Raw genomic sequence first — 12374 nt, 5'->3', positions numbered from 1 at the left:
ATTTTTTTGGTTTTTTTTCCTGTCTCTTTTTTTTTTTTTTTTTTTTTTTCTGTACTAGTCCTGGTCTGTAGAAGACATGCATGCACAGTTTGCTCAAGAGGGTCCAGACAGATTATTTTATTCTGGGGGAAAAAAGGTAGGCTCAATATATCAGATAGAGAAAATGACCTTCATACCAAATGCTCTAGGAATCGGAGCTCAGCTGATTTGAGATGATTTTATAAACACATTTTCCCAACTGCTCCTGTCTGATGGCTGCAGGCTGACCTCTGCTTTGCACTTGTTCTTGTAGTGTTGAAGCTAATGGGTAATACAATACATTACACAGGATGCTATGAACCCAGATTTCTGAATTCTCTCATGGTAATGGGACACTGTCACTGTCAGATTTACTGAACTGTAAAGAATAGGGAGACAGGTGACAGCCCAGGTACTCTTTGATGGAAAACAGTGCTGGAGCAATGCCGGGGAACATGAAGACCTGGCTGTGGTGCTCTGTTTTAGTACAGCCTGGCACACACTCAGTCTTGATCACGCCCACCTGGACCTTCATTAAAAGCCCTGATTTGGTTTTCATCTTTTTCTGTGTCTGAAATTCCTGTTTTTCTTTTCATCTTGGAAGTAAGATGCAAGCCAACACCAATGGCATGTGACCAGGCAAGGGAAGTACAGAGCCACTGAAACACAGGAAGGACAGCCTGAAGTGCCTCCTTCAGGCTCTGCTTCCTCACAATTTGGGGAGGGAGAGGCTTATCCTGCCACCAGGATGTCTTGTCCTGCCACCAGCTCCAGTAAGCTCAGCAGTGAAGCTGAAATGCTCTTGGTAAGAACTGAACTGTCCTTAGTTGGGAATGATTGTTGCTCTGGTGTAGCATGAAAGGAAAGAAGAGGGATTTATATCTAATATTACCTTGGACTGATACAGATCATCTCCAGAACTGGCTCAATGCTTCTTGCTACTGCTGACTATTTGTGCTGTCTGATGAGCTGCATAGTCACTCCGTGCTTTCCCTCCTGTGACTGGGTAAGAAACATTTATTGGAAGAGAATAACAAATCGTGAATAATTTCATTTCAGGCATGAATTCTTAGATGAATGATCATTCATGCTAAAATTAGTAATGCTCACAAGGGCAAAACAAATGTGCAGGGATTGTCCAAATAGTTTCCAGTAAGAAATATAATGAATTGAAACAGCTAAACTTTGCACTTTTATTGGTTAGAAGTTTATTTTAGGTAATTTTTTTTATGTCATACAACATTACTACCCTAAAATGATTTATGTACTAAGTGATATATATTTCCCTCTTTCTTACAAAAATGATTTATGGTTTGTATAGCAACAACAGCATTATTCCAGGTATTAAAATGTGGGGCTTAGCCCACATGTGCTTTTGATTTGGAATTCATAAATAGCATTTATTGCATCTAGGATAGCAGAATTACATTGTTTTGAAATCACCAGCACATTATATCACACAGAGGACAGTCTGGTAGTTCCTGGAGGCAATTCTTTGCCCCAGGCTGGCTCTGTTATGCACGCTCCCATTATTTTCAGTGGAGTGGCAGCTAAAGGAGACCATGCAGCATGTCCCAAGACCACATGAGGGTCATCCCTTCACAGCACTAAAGTGGTTAAGTATCCATTTATAGCCTACTTTAAACATAAGTATTTCCAGACCAGACATAGTACATTTTTAGCAGGATACTGTATTTCTCTCCACAGATTACTCTCTCTGCTTTTAAATACCTTAGCCTGCATTTTCAGACAGGATCAAATTGTCCTGTAAAACTGTAAGGATGTGAATACACTTACATCCACCTCTTTGCACACCCACAGAAACACACATTCACACATTTTTTCTTGAGTAAGTGCGATGATATTTGCAAACAGGATCTTAATCAGCATCTAGTGGGTCTGCTCTCTCCTTGTCACAGAGGGACCCAAGGAAGATGTTGCTGCTGTGTCAGGTACCTCAGCTGACTGCAGAAGATACCTGGTGTTTAGTTTTCAAATCACATAAAAATAACTTACACATAGAGAGCAGTGAATCTGGATTCTTGCAGAACAAGCACTTAGATGGAACACCTTTGTAGGCTGCTGTACAGAAGAGATAGGAGAGCTAGCCATGGCTTTTATTAATCAAGAATTTTCCTCCTAGATGTTTGACCCCTATGGAATACAGCATGTTCATCCAGAGGGTGTACAATTGCTGCAGGAAAATTCCTTGGCACCCACTGCCATTTAAAGATAAAAAGGCTGTCCTGGATTTGGAAATATGTATGTGTGTAGATCATCCTGCTGGAGCACCAAGGAACCAAAGCTGCAGTGTGTGCAACTCAATTCCTCTTGGCAATGGGCCTGACAGATTTTTGTAGCTCAAGAAGACCATACATTCAGATATGATATTTTAAGAGTCAGTCTTTACTAAGAACTGTGCTGGCACTAACCTCTTGCCTGCAGACGACTCACCCAATCTTGTAGCTGAATTTAGACCAGTGGCTTACTCACTCTGGCATACTTGTCTCTATATTAACACTAGGAACCTGCCTGCATTAAAATACGCCTGCTTCTGTGTGACAGCCCGTTTAGTTAAAGTGATCCACAAAAGATACCTTACCAGGGAATATCTGGTCAAAGTGTATATGAAAGAGGCAGCCCTCTTTGCTTCAGCTGAACTTTTCTACCTCTGCTATGATCTGATAGAGCTAGCTCTTCCTTAGAGCATGCCTATCTCTATAAATCCCAAATTACACAGATGAAATCTAGCAGAAGTCCTTTGGCCATAGGTTGTGAAGACTTCCTTGCAAACTCTTGTGCAGCTTGACCAAAACCCTTCACTTGTGTGGTCCTGCCTGCAGTTACAGAGCTCTTGACTCCCTCAGGCAAAAGGTGGTAGAGTTCCCAGGTCATGTAGGGCTGGAAGGGATGTCCTGACACCCCGTAAGTTCAACTCCACGGAGGAAACATTGCTGACCTAGGCCCAGTGGAAGTGGGGCACTAAAGTCTGTGGCTAAATGGGAGAAAAGGATGGTAAAAGCAAAAGCAGTAGTGCAAAAACTGTGGTTACTTTGGCTAAAGGTATGTTTTACCTTACACTGAAGGTACCTTTTCTCTGGATTAGAGAGTATGTAAAGGATGGGGTTGCAGCCTAGATAAAACTGAAACATCCCGACTTGCATTTCAAGCTTGCAAAAAGGAGGCTCTTTGAGTGCCTGCTCCACCATGATGCCTCACTTTGGGAAAAACATCAAGGCCATATTCTTGTGGCAAACCCTCTTCTGGTCTTCTTGTATGGTCTCTCTAAACTGCCATTTAAGTTAGTATCTTCATCTGTCTGTTTTTATTTGTTTGACTGGGTCTAGTGAAGAGCAGAGACAGGCAGAAGATAAATTACAAAGACTGAACAAGACACCTCTTCGTCTGGTGCCCAGTTTCCCCAGATAACTCCGCCGAATCATTTGCTCAGGATTTTTTCAAAGCAACTTCGACTACTCAAAATAAATTAGACCTTGAAAGCCCTTTAGCCCTTCGTATCTCTGCAAAGCTTTCACATGTTACTAATTTTATTTTTCTCCTTTCAGTTTCAGTGTAATTTATAATCACAAGGAATATACAAATGGGTTCACCATGGTCAGCAGGTTAATAAATAGCTGTTAAGATCTGCACTTCACTTTACTGTGCAACTGCGTATTAAGAACTTCCTGTTAAGAGGCAGAGCACACAAAGTCTCCTGTGTCATTTAAGGTAGAATACTGAGCTTAAACTCAGAAAAATCCATCTATGGCAGAGTGTACACTGACGATATTGTTATGGTAGGGATGCCTACAACTTTCCATGAAAACTTTACTTCCAAATCGCCTCTCTGCCTGTTGCTTGGAAAAAGTTGCTTGGGAGATAAACAGCCTATAGTTTGGGATTTTGTTAATTTACTTGTGAAGCTGGAAAATATTCAAGCACTTCCTCTTGTTCACCCAAGAAGAAATGTGTGTAACATGTCTTCTTGTTGAGTTTAATTTTGAGCACAGAGCAATTGCCACAGGATGTCAATGTTGAAAGAACTTAGATGAAGTCGAAGAAGGAAGTTCATCAAGGTCACAATAAACCCAACAAGACTGGCTGAAGCTGCTGGTGACAGAGAGGTGATGACAGAGCTTACAGAGGGGAGGCTGTACCCCTCTCCTCTCACATTGCTGGCATGCTTCCTTACATAGCTCTAACTGGTCACTACTGGAGTCAGCGTTGCAGTTGTGGGAGCTTTTTTTTATGCGGACATGCCTTTCCCATGGGTTTTAGTCAGTGTGAAGGTAGAGCAAAAAGGAGGTAGGAAGAAAAACTGGAGTGATAAGAAGAAAATGCTCCTGAGAAAAGCTCTGTGTTTCTGCATGGGTAGAACTGGTGCTTGTGACTTGCAAACAGGAGCCAGGACAAAGAAGCTGTCATCCCAGGACCACACACAAATGAGCCTATGGCTCTTATTCCCTTGCAGATTTTAGAGGTTTTTCACAATACACCTTTTTGTTAGATTCTAATAACTACCAAAGAGGAATGAGATTTATATGACAGAGGAAACTACACTAGATGAAGAAAACGCACCTGAATTAGAGGCCTTTTGATTAGATCTGGGGTGTACTCAATACGTTTTGTTTGAATTATCTTGTCATGAGAACTCAGCCTGTTTCAAACCATCAAACGTGAGTTTCTTATAATTTTATATCAAAACTATGAATGTTTCTTCATCAGCACACAAAAATCACTGATTGATTAGTTGCTTCACAGAAACTGAAAACTTGTTTTGATAAAAGATGGCTTCACCTTTCATTTTTCTGGGGTTCATGCTTCTCCTTAAAACATTGAATACCTTGCAAATAATGTGAGCTTGCTGATATTTTTCTCTTTTTTTCCATATTAAAAAAAAGGGTTGCTACATAATTTATCTTCGCTTTTCATGCCTGTTTCCTAGAGCATCCTTCCCAGATGGGTTGAAGAGCACGAAGTTTGGCCCAGCATCACTTCAAACCTTTCCTGAAGTGACTCATTCTGTGGAGTCTTCTGAACTCAACTTCATGACCAACTTTGTTTCTCCTTTTCCATTTGTTATATTACTTAGGTCTGACCAATGTTGTTTCTGTTTACATTTTCAAAGGCTTTAGTACACAAAACATAGTGCCCCTAATGAGTTGTAAGCTGTAAGTTGTGTGTTCCCTTCTACCTCTATGTTGAAGACATATAAACAAGCACACACTTGCACATGCGTATACAAGTCCAGTGTATAGCCAGAATAATATCATCCTTAATTATGGCTGTAAGTGAAGCAAAATTCTCAAAGCTGGCCACTGTGTTATTTTCTAATCAAATATTAAACAGCTTAATTTTGAAGAAGAGGGATCGCATTTCAAAATTTGCCTTCTAGAAATGACTCAATAAAATTTTTATAAGCTGTAGGCTTTTCAAGAGAACAGACTCCAAAGACGGGTGTGAATTGCATTTGTGTTTTTGCTGGGTCTGTTTTTCCTGCCAAGTGCAGGTGTCCAGCATTCACTTTTTATTTTGCTTTTATCTGCATTTTGTGCTCATTATCAAAATACACCTTATAGTCTCGCCAAATTTCTTTAAAGCTCCATCCTTTGGGTGTGCCTTCTGAGCCCTCCTCCCTCTCTAATTTAGCTGTTTATAGTGGTGTTCAGCTTGAAATGCAAGTAAATAAATTCTGGGCACTGATCCTATTTGGCATTGGGAAAGACCTTTGGGGCAAATACACACTGGAAATCCCACAGCTGTCACAAGCTGGGCTTTGCACAGGAGCAGCTCCAGTGAGGTGGGGATGCCCTGGGAAGAGAGGCCAGGAGCCTTCTTGGTGGCAGTGTCACCTCTGTCCACCTGTCCCTCAGCCACTGATGGACTGCAAGAATGGCAGCAAGGGCATTACAAGAGCAGTTTGTGCCTTTTGCTGCTTAGCTCCCAAGGGCTCATCCACAGCATGCTGAGGTGCAGAGCCCCCAGCCATGTGGCACAAGTAGGATTCTCCCTGCAAGGCTCCTCACTGTCCTGGGGACACCCCCACTGCCAGAGAAACATGCTGTTTGTAGCCCTTAATGATGAGTTGTGCATCCAGGGTCACACATGGGCACACTTCAGAGCCCCAAAACTTGGCATCACAGGGAGCCCTGGGACCTTACCTCTGGGTTTACTCTGCCTTGGAGTAACTGTGGATAATTTGCAAAGTTCCCCTGGAAGAGAAAGTCTTAAAAATAGTCTGTTCATTGTTAGGAGTGTCTGAGAAAAACTGAAAATTATATCAAATTGAAGTATTCCTTCTGAAAAGAACACACACACACACAAACACATGTGCACACACACATATATATATATATATATATGCCTTTTAACCTTCTAATGAAATTTTTATATGTTTAATAACTTGGAGATGATTTGTTAATGTGCAAGACTTTTAAAAAAATCGTTATGGATAATTTCTGGTTAGTTCAGAGTGGAATAATTTATTTTATTTTCTATATTAAATGTTTCATGCATATTATAGCTGAACAACATTTTAAAGAAAAAATGCAAATAAGCCATTATTAATTTGTTAGTCAAATTTTAAAAGAATTTTCATGTTTTCTCTATGTATTGGAAAACACTATGCTATGTAAAGTAGGTTGTTTTATTCCATGTAAAACAGCAGCTGCTTATAATAATTTTTAAACAACTGAAGTCAGCAGTAAATTATTCAGATATTTGGACTTAGTTATTATATTATAATAGAATATTGAATTATGCAGTAGTAATTCTGATATCAATAAGTAATATAGAAATAGCAATACAAAGTCTAACATTTGGCTGGAATATGAGAAGCCGCAACAACATAGAAATAGTTTAAACTTAAATTTCTTTTTTGTTCTCTTTAAATATATTTATTAATTTAAAAACCAAATGCTTTCATGGAATATCTTTCAAGATTTGTATGATTTTGTGACTAAAACAATAAACAATGTTTTTGTCAAAAGGGCTTTTTCCCAGAGAGCAGCAATGTTGGCAGAACCAGTCAGTCAGGTTTCCCCTGAAGTGCCCAGGAGGGCTGGAGAACCACCAGGCTCAGCTGGTGGTCCTGGCCAGCAAAAGCTGCCAAGAAGCAGTCCCATACACTCATCAGAACCCATACATGCCTCACAGTGCACAGAAACCTCCCCTGAGACAGAATCTTCTTCTGTAAAGATGGTTACAGGCAATGGGTGGACAGTCATAAATTTGGGGAGAGAAGTGGAAGGGTGAACAGATATTTGTGGGTTTCAACTACAATAAAAGTAAGACATAATATAGGGATATTAAAAGCTAACACAGGTCAGTCATCCCCCTCTGCCAGAGACAGGCAAAACTGAGTCATTTATCTGTGTGTGCATTCAAGTCAAGGAATTCATTTCAGATGGGCACGTTTCCACCTGCGCTGAGTGGCTGGTACTGACTCTGCACCACACACACTGCTGTGCCCAGTGACCCATTGTGGGCTGGTACTGGCCAGGCAAATGCACACTGTGGAGTGCATGCACCACAGGGCCTACTTAACATACATCCATCAGTGCCTGCCTTCAGAAAATGTGCACGAGTGTAGTAGTCAAAACCCGACAGGTTAGGTTTATCAGACCCCTGTTCCTTAGCTGTAGTGATGTTGCTGCCATGGCCATGCTTGTACTTCCAGCTGTTGAGAGCCCCAACATTTGCCAGACTTTAGATGGCTCCCATGGCAAACACTGGAGCGTGCTTTGGCTCCAGCCCTGCTGCCACACTCAAAGTCCTCCTTCCAAAACAGACCCTAGGGATGGCAGGCACAAGCTGGAGATACCCACATGTTATTTTTAATACAAGGATCAGATCAACCTGAGTTCTGGCAATGCAAGGTGAATGGAGAGCTTCTTCCTCCTATCTTTGGCCTTGCATGAACTGCAGCTCAACAAAGACAAACCCCAGGAATATGACTGACAGGGTGCACCAGTGACTGATACTTACAGATGCACGTTCCTTCCCAGTATGAACAGCTTTTAAAGTGTTTTTGTTAGCTGTGAGAACACAGGCACTGAGCACACTGGGGTAGAGAACTCTGCTGAGCAGCACAATATCAGCTCAGGATTTATTCCACATTTCTGTCTCAAATACACCCACACTACATTGTTAATACTCCTTTCCACAGACATTTGTGCTTATCAGTAGCTAAAAGCTCTTCCTAATTTCTACCATTCTAAAATTATTACTATTCATTAATAATTCAGTTGACTGAAAAAAAAAAGTATATTGTCCTTATCTCTTATTTCTTGAAATTACAGGACCATAGAGCTAATATTCTGGACTTGTTCTATTTCTAACTTGGTAGACACTGAGAAAGTCAAGACGGTAGGTTTCATTTCTGTCACAGAACTTTTTCTAATTCTGAAGAACTGTGAAGTAACAGCCTGGCAATGTCATGTCTCTTACAAAAGCACATGCCCAGCAAGACAGAACTTTAATCTTAGGTCATCATTCATTTACTCTGCAGCATCCACGGTATAAAAGCGTCAGAGAAGATGTTATATATGGTCCTCACCTGGAAGGTAGATAAGCTGTGCAGTGGTTGTCCGTCACAAGTGGAAAGCCTGTTCTCAGGCCTACATAAGATGCTCTTTGGACAGCTCGCCTTCTGGACATCCTCCCAGACCTCCCATCCTCCCAGAGGTGCCTACCCAGTGGCAAGGAGCAGGGCAGCAGCATCTGCAGTTCTCCTGGCTCCCCTGGCTCCTACCTCCCAACATCACTGGGAGAAGGGGACAGCAGAGAGAACTACTGTTATTGGACCCTAACAAATAAAACCATTTTGAAAGCACTGATAGCTAACAGTGATCAGGAGAGGAACATATATTTGCAGGCAGAATATCAGCAGTCCACTCAAGACAGCCAACACTTCCAGTCTCATGGACATTTGTAGCCAGGCTGTAATTTTCTTTTCTATTGCAGCCAGTGGTGAAAGAAAATACAAAGCACAAATACTCCTCTGCAATGACATGTTCAACTCTCATTGGAATGAGAAGGAAAAATGTGGAACCTGTGGCCATTCATGACTGCAGGGGTCTAATTAACCCCAGTGATTAACTGGTTTGCTTTGACACCTAGGCTGCTCTTCTTTGCTGCAGTCACCCAGCACAACACGTGAGATTTTTAAGGTCTGCTTAGAAATGCCCTCTTTTCGCTACAATCAAAGAGGAAGGATGCTTTCTGACACTTTGCCAAGCAGAAGAGTTTTCAGAGACTTTCATCTGCAGCACTGGAAATGCCAGACCTCTCCGTTTCCCTCCCAGCTGTATTAACTGTCCATTTCTTCTCAATTACGGAGAAGGAATCAGTTGGCAGTCTGTTCCCTGTGCAACAGACTGAGAAATATCACATTATTTATTCTGTACTAGCTGAATGAGGCTGGAAAGATTCATTTCTTCTCAGTCTGCTTTGACAATGTAATTTGTTACACAGGATTTAATTCTACAAGCTAGAATTAAGCTAGGAAACTGCAGGGTATCAGAAACTGTCTGCAAGAGAGTTCAGTGCCCGAGAAGGACTCAGTGCCCCAGAGCCCCATGGGGCCTGTGCTAGCCCTGTGCACAGCACCAGTGAGTGGATGAACCAGCAAGCCTGGGACAGCGGGGTGTGAGCTGCGTCCCCTTATTTTGTGAGTGGACATGCATTATCCCTATATGATAATTTTATGGGTCTTTCTGTGGTTGTTGCCACTTGTAGAACCAGTTAGCAGAGATTTCAGTGGTGCAGGCACCTACATACCAAGTGTGAACCGAATTCAATGACAGCTTATACCTCCATTAGTCCAAAGCAATCCATCAACAGGTGAAGCAATAGACAAAAGGTCTGGAGACCTGGCTAATGTTTTGGGCCTTGCCCTCAGGCAGGCTCATTTTCATACTTGTCTGCTTGTCTCTATCTTCTGCATCAACTCTAACAGGTTAGGGGCAGGATTATCCCTAGAAAGGGTCTGTACAGCACCTGAAACACTCTTCTCCTCTCCCCGGTCTCAGTTGTGCAAGTGTTTGTCCTTCCACCATGAATGATGAAAGTAGTCCTTTATATATTTTAGGTACAGCAGAGGAGAAAATTTGGTCAATTTTTTTCTCTGACTTTACTCACCCAATCTATTTTTACGGTATAGAATTGATGCAGAAAAGTCAAGTTCGTGACAGGGAACCGCCCTTTACATAACCTTACTTAAATAATTTCCTAATTCCTTCAGGCTTTACTGGAATATATTGATCAAAACTGTTTTATCTTTTGTTCTTTCTCTATGCTTGGATTTTCTCTTGGCTAGTGCAGTTGGAGTTAATCCATGCTAAATGCTTTGGGCCAAATTTTGTGTACATCTACATGGCAAAAAACAAGTGACTGTCAAATGGTGCAGGATACACTTCCTGGTCTCTTAAAATTTGCTCTATTTAGGCAATATTACTAGGGGTACTCAAAGAGATTGGCTGCAGTTGCTAGGACCAGACACAGCTCAGGCAAGCACTGAACTGTGCATTCTGCTTTTCCATTTCCTTTGTTTTTTTCCATCCAAAAATATCTTCTTACTGAAAAGAAGAACCTGTGCAGGACACTGGTACATCACCCGGACATCCCTGAAGGCCCCAGTCAACTCACCTCTGCATAAAACATTGCTGGCACATGCTCATCTGACTTTGCACTTCTTACAGAATTGCTTCCTACTTTTTTAGACTATTTCTCCTATTTGTCATGATCATATTAAAGTCCAAGGCTTGCCTTCAAATTGCTTGCAGCTCCTCCTGCACCAGCTACTGATTTGTAACTTTCTCCTTTTTACAGCCTCTCAAATACTGTAGAAAATACTGATGCGCCCTGGACCTTGGACAGACCTCTGGGCCCTCATTTGATATGTTTTCTGTCTTGACATTAAACCTTTGCCAATTATTTCTTGAGAGTGGATTTTCAATACTTCAAGCAGCAACCTTCCAGTTTCTCCAAGAACATATTACTATAGTCTGCTTTTAAAAATATCAGAGGAAATACAGGGTCAAATCCCCTACTGCACTCATGGTATCAGACATCTTTTGCTTTTACCATTTTCATTGGGCTTTTGATACTGTCTGGGAAAAAATAGGGTCACTTGGGTTGTTTAATTCTTTAAAAATAGATATTCATTGTGCCTTCTTTGTGCTTATAGGTAGTTTGTTTCTCCTTTTGCTCTAGAAGGTAAATCTAGGCTGGTAGATCTATAGTTTGTGCAGATTTCCTTTCCTCCTTTAAGTGTATAGAAAAATTTTTCTGCTTTCCAGTTTCAGCAATGAATTCTGTCCACAACAACTTTTCAACGATAACATTAATTCCTCTGAAACCAGCTTGCGCTTTACTGTGTCAGGTTTGGCAGAAAGTGCTGTGAGCAATTCCTGCCTCCCACCACCACTGTACCTAATGCCTTCCCTATCTCTCTCCGTTCTGTCTCTTCATCACTTCTCCTAGCCCTGAAACTACCACTTTCCCCTGGTCCCCACCTGTGTAAGTAAAATTGTACAGTAATTTTGTCAGTTAGAAAATAATGTTCTCCCTTTTCATCTTTAAAGGATTATTTCAACCCAAGGTATATCACCAGTACAGTTCATAGATCATACCTAAGGGGAGGCTCTACAGGGGGGAGAGGTGAGGATGAGTATGCAAGAGATTCTGCCAGTGAGCATCTTCAAAGCCTGACTAAAGTGGAAATACAGCCTCCTCTAAGCACTTTGAGGGCCTGGAGTTGAACACTGACAGGTCAACACAATCTCAAAGAAGCTAATTACGCTAATCTTTTTAAATCCAAGTGCTTCCTCTTTTCTCAGATGGTTTTATTTGTCCTCAAATCACGATTAGTGAAGACTGCTAGATATTTTAATTATTTTCTTCATTCTTGGTCCTCTCTGCTGCAGACCATCTGCTTGTTGGGTGATGAACCCAATTTTCTCCTAACTGCCCTCTTGCCACCAAACAGTTTACAGACTGTTTTGTTCTGAACTTCTATTTCTCTTGCAAGAGAATTTTGGGACTTGATGTTTATTGTTGTTCCTTGTATTAATCTTTCTTAACTTGACTGAGTTGCTCCTTTCTGTGCAACTTCCCTGCCAAATATCCCCAGGGAAGCTCTGAAGGGGAGCCAGGAAAACTAGTGGACAACATTTTCTACATAATAATTCAACAGATTAGGGTCAGAGTGTTGTCCTGGCTCCCCTGGATAGATGAACTTGGTGTACACCTCTGCTAGCCTGCTGAAGGACTGCAAAGGGGTCCAAATCTACCAGTGAATCTATCTCCAAGTTTGCAACCCTACCTGTAACTACAGCTAAAAGCATTTTTAGGAG

At 41.4% G+C, this 12374-nt stretch overlaps 2 long non-coding RNA genes across 3 annotated transcripts in view; one reads left to right on the top strand and one right to left on the bottom strand.

Annotated features, from left to right (window-relative positions):
- Positions 1 to 12374, bottom strand: part of LOC108446491 — a 35107-nt gene that overhangs the window by 20007 nt on the left and 2726 nt on the right. The window contains exons 1-2 of one of the 2 annotated variants that reach the window (XR_001861702.1): positions 8576 to 9298; positions 911 to 1020 (exon numbers count right to left, since the gene is read on the bottom strand). This is a non-coding gene — a long non-coding RNA (uncharacterized LOC108446491). Of the gene's footprint in view, positions 1 to 910; positions 1021 to 8575; positions 9299 to 12374 lie in introns of those variants that run through there. The other variant, XR_001861701.1, reaches the window with a different exon arrangement.
- LOC108446490 lies at positions 639 to 8297 on the top strand. The gene is made up of 3 exons (XR_001861700.1): positions 639 to 823; positions 926 to 1024; positions 4964 to 8297. It is a non-coding gene; the product is annotated as an uncharacterized LOC108446490 (long non-coding RNA).

The sequence above is a fragment of the Corvus brachyrhynchos genome, unplaced genomic scaffold (genome assembly GCF_000691975.1).
Source record: "Corvus brachyrhynchos isolate BGI_N302 unplaced genomic scaffold, ASM69197v1 scaffold32, whole genome shotgun sequence".
Taxonomy (NCBI): domain Eukaryota; kingdom Metazoa; phylum Chordata; class Aves; order Passeriformes; family Corvidae; genus Corvus; species Corvus brachyrhynchos.
This window is presented reverse-complemented; position numbering and strand designations above follow the sequence as displayed.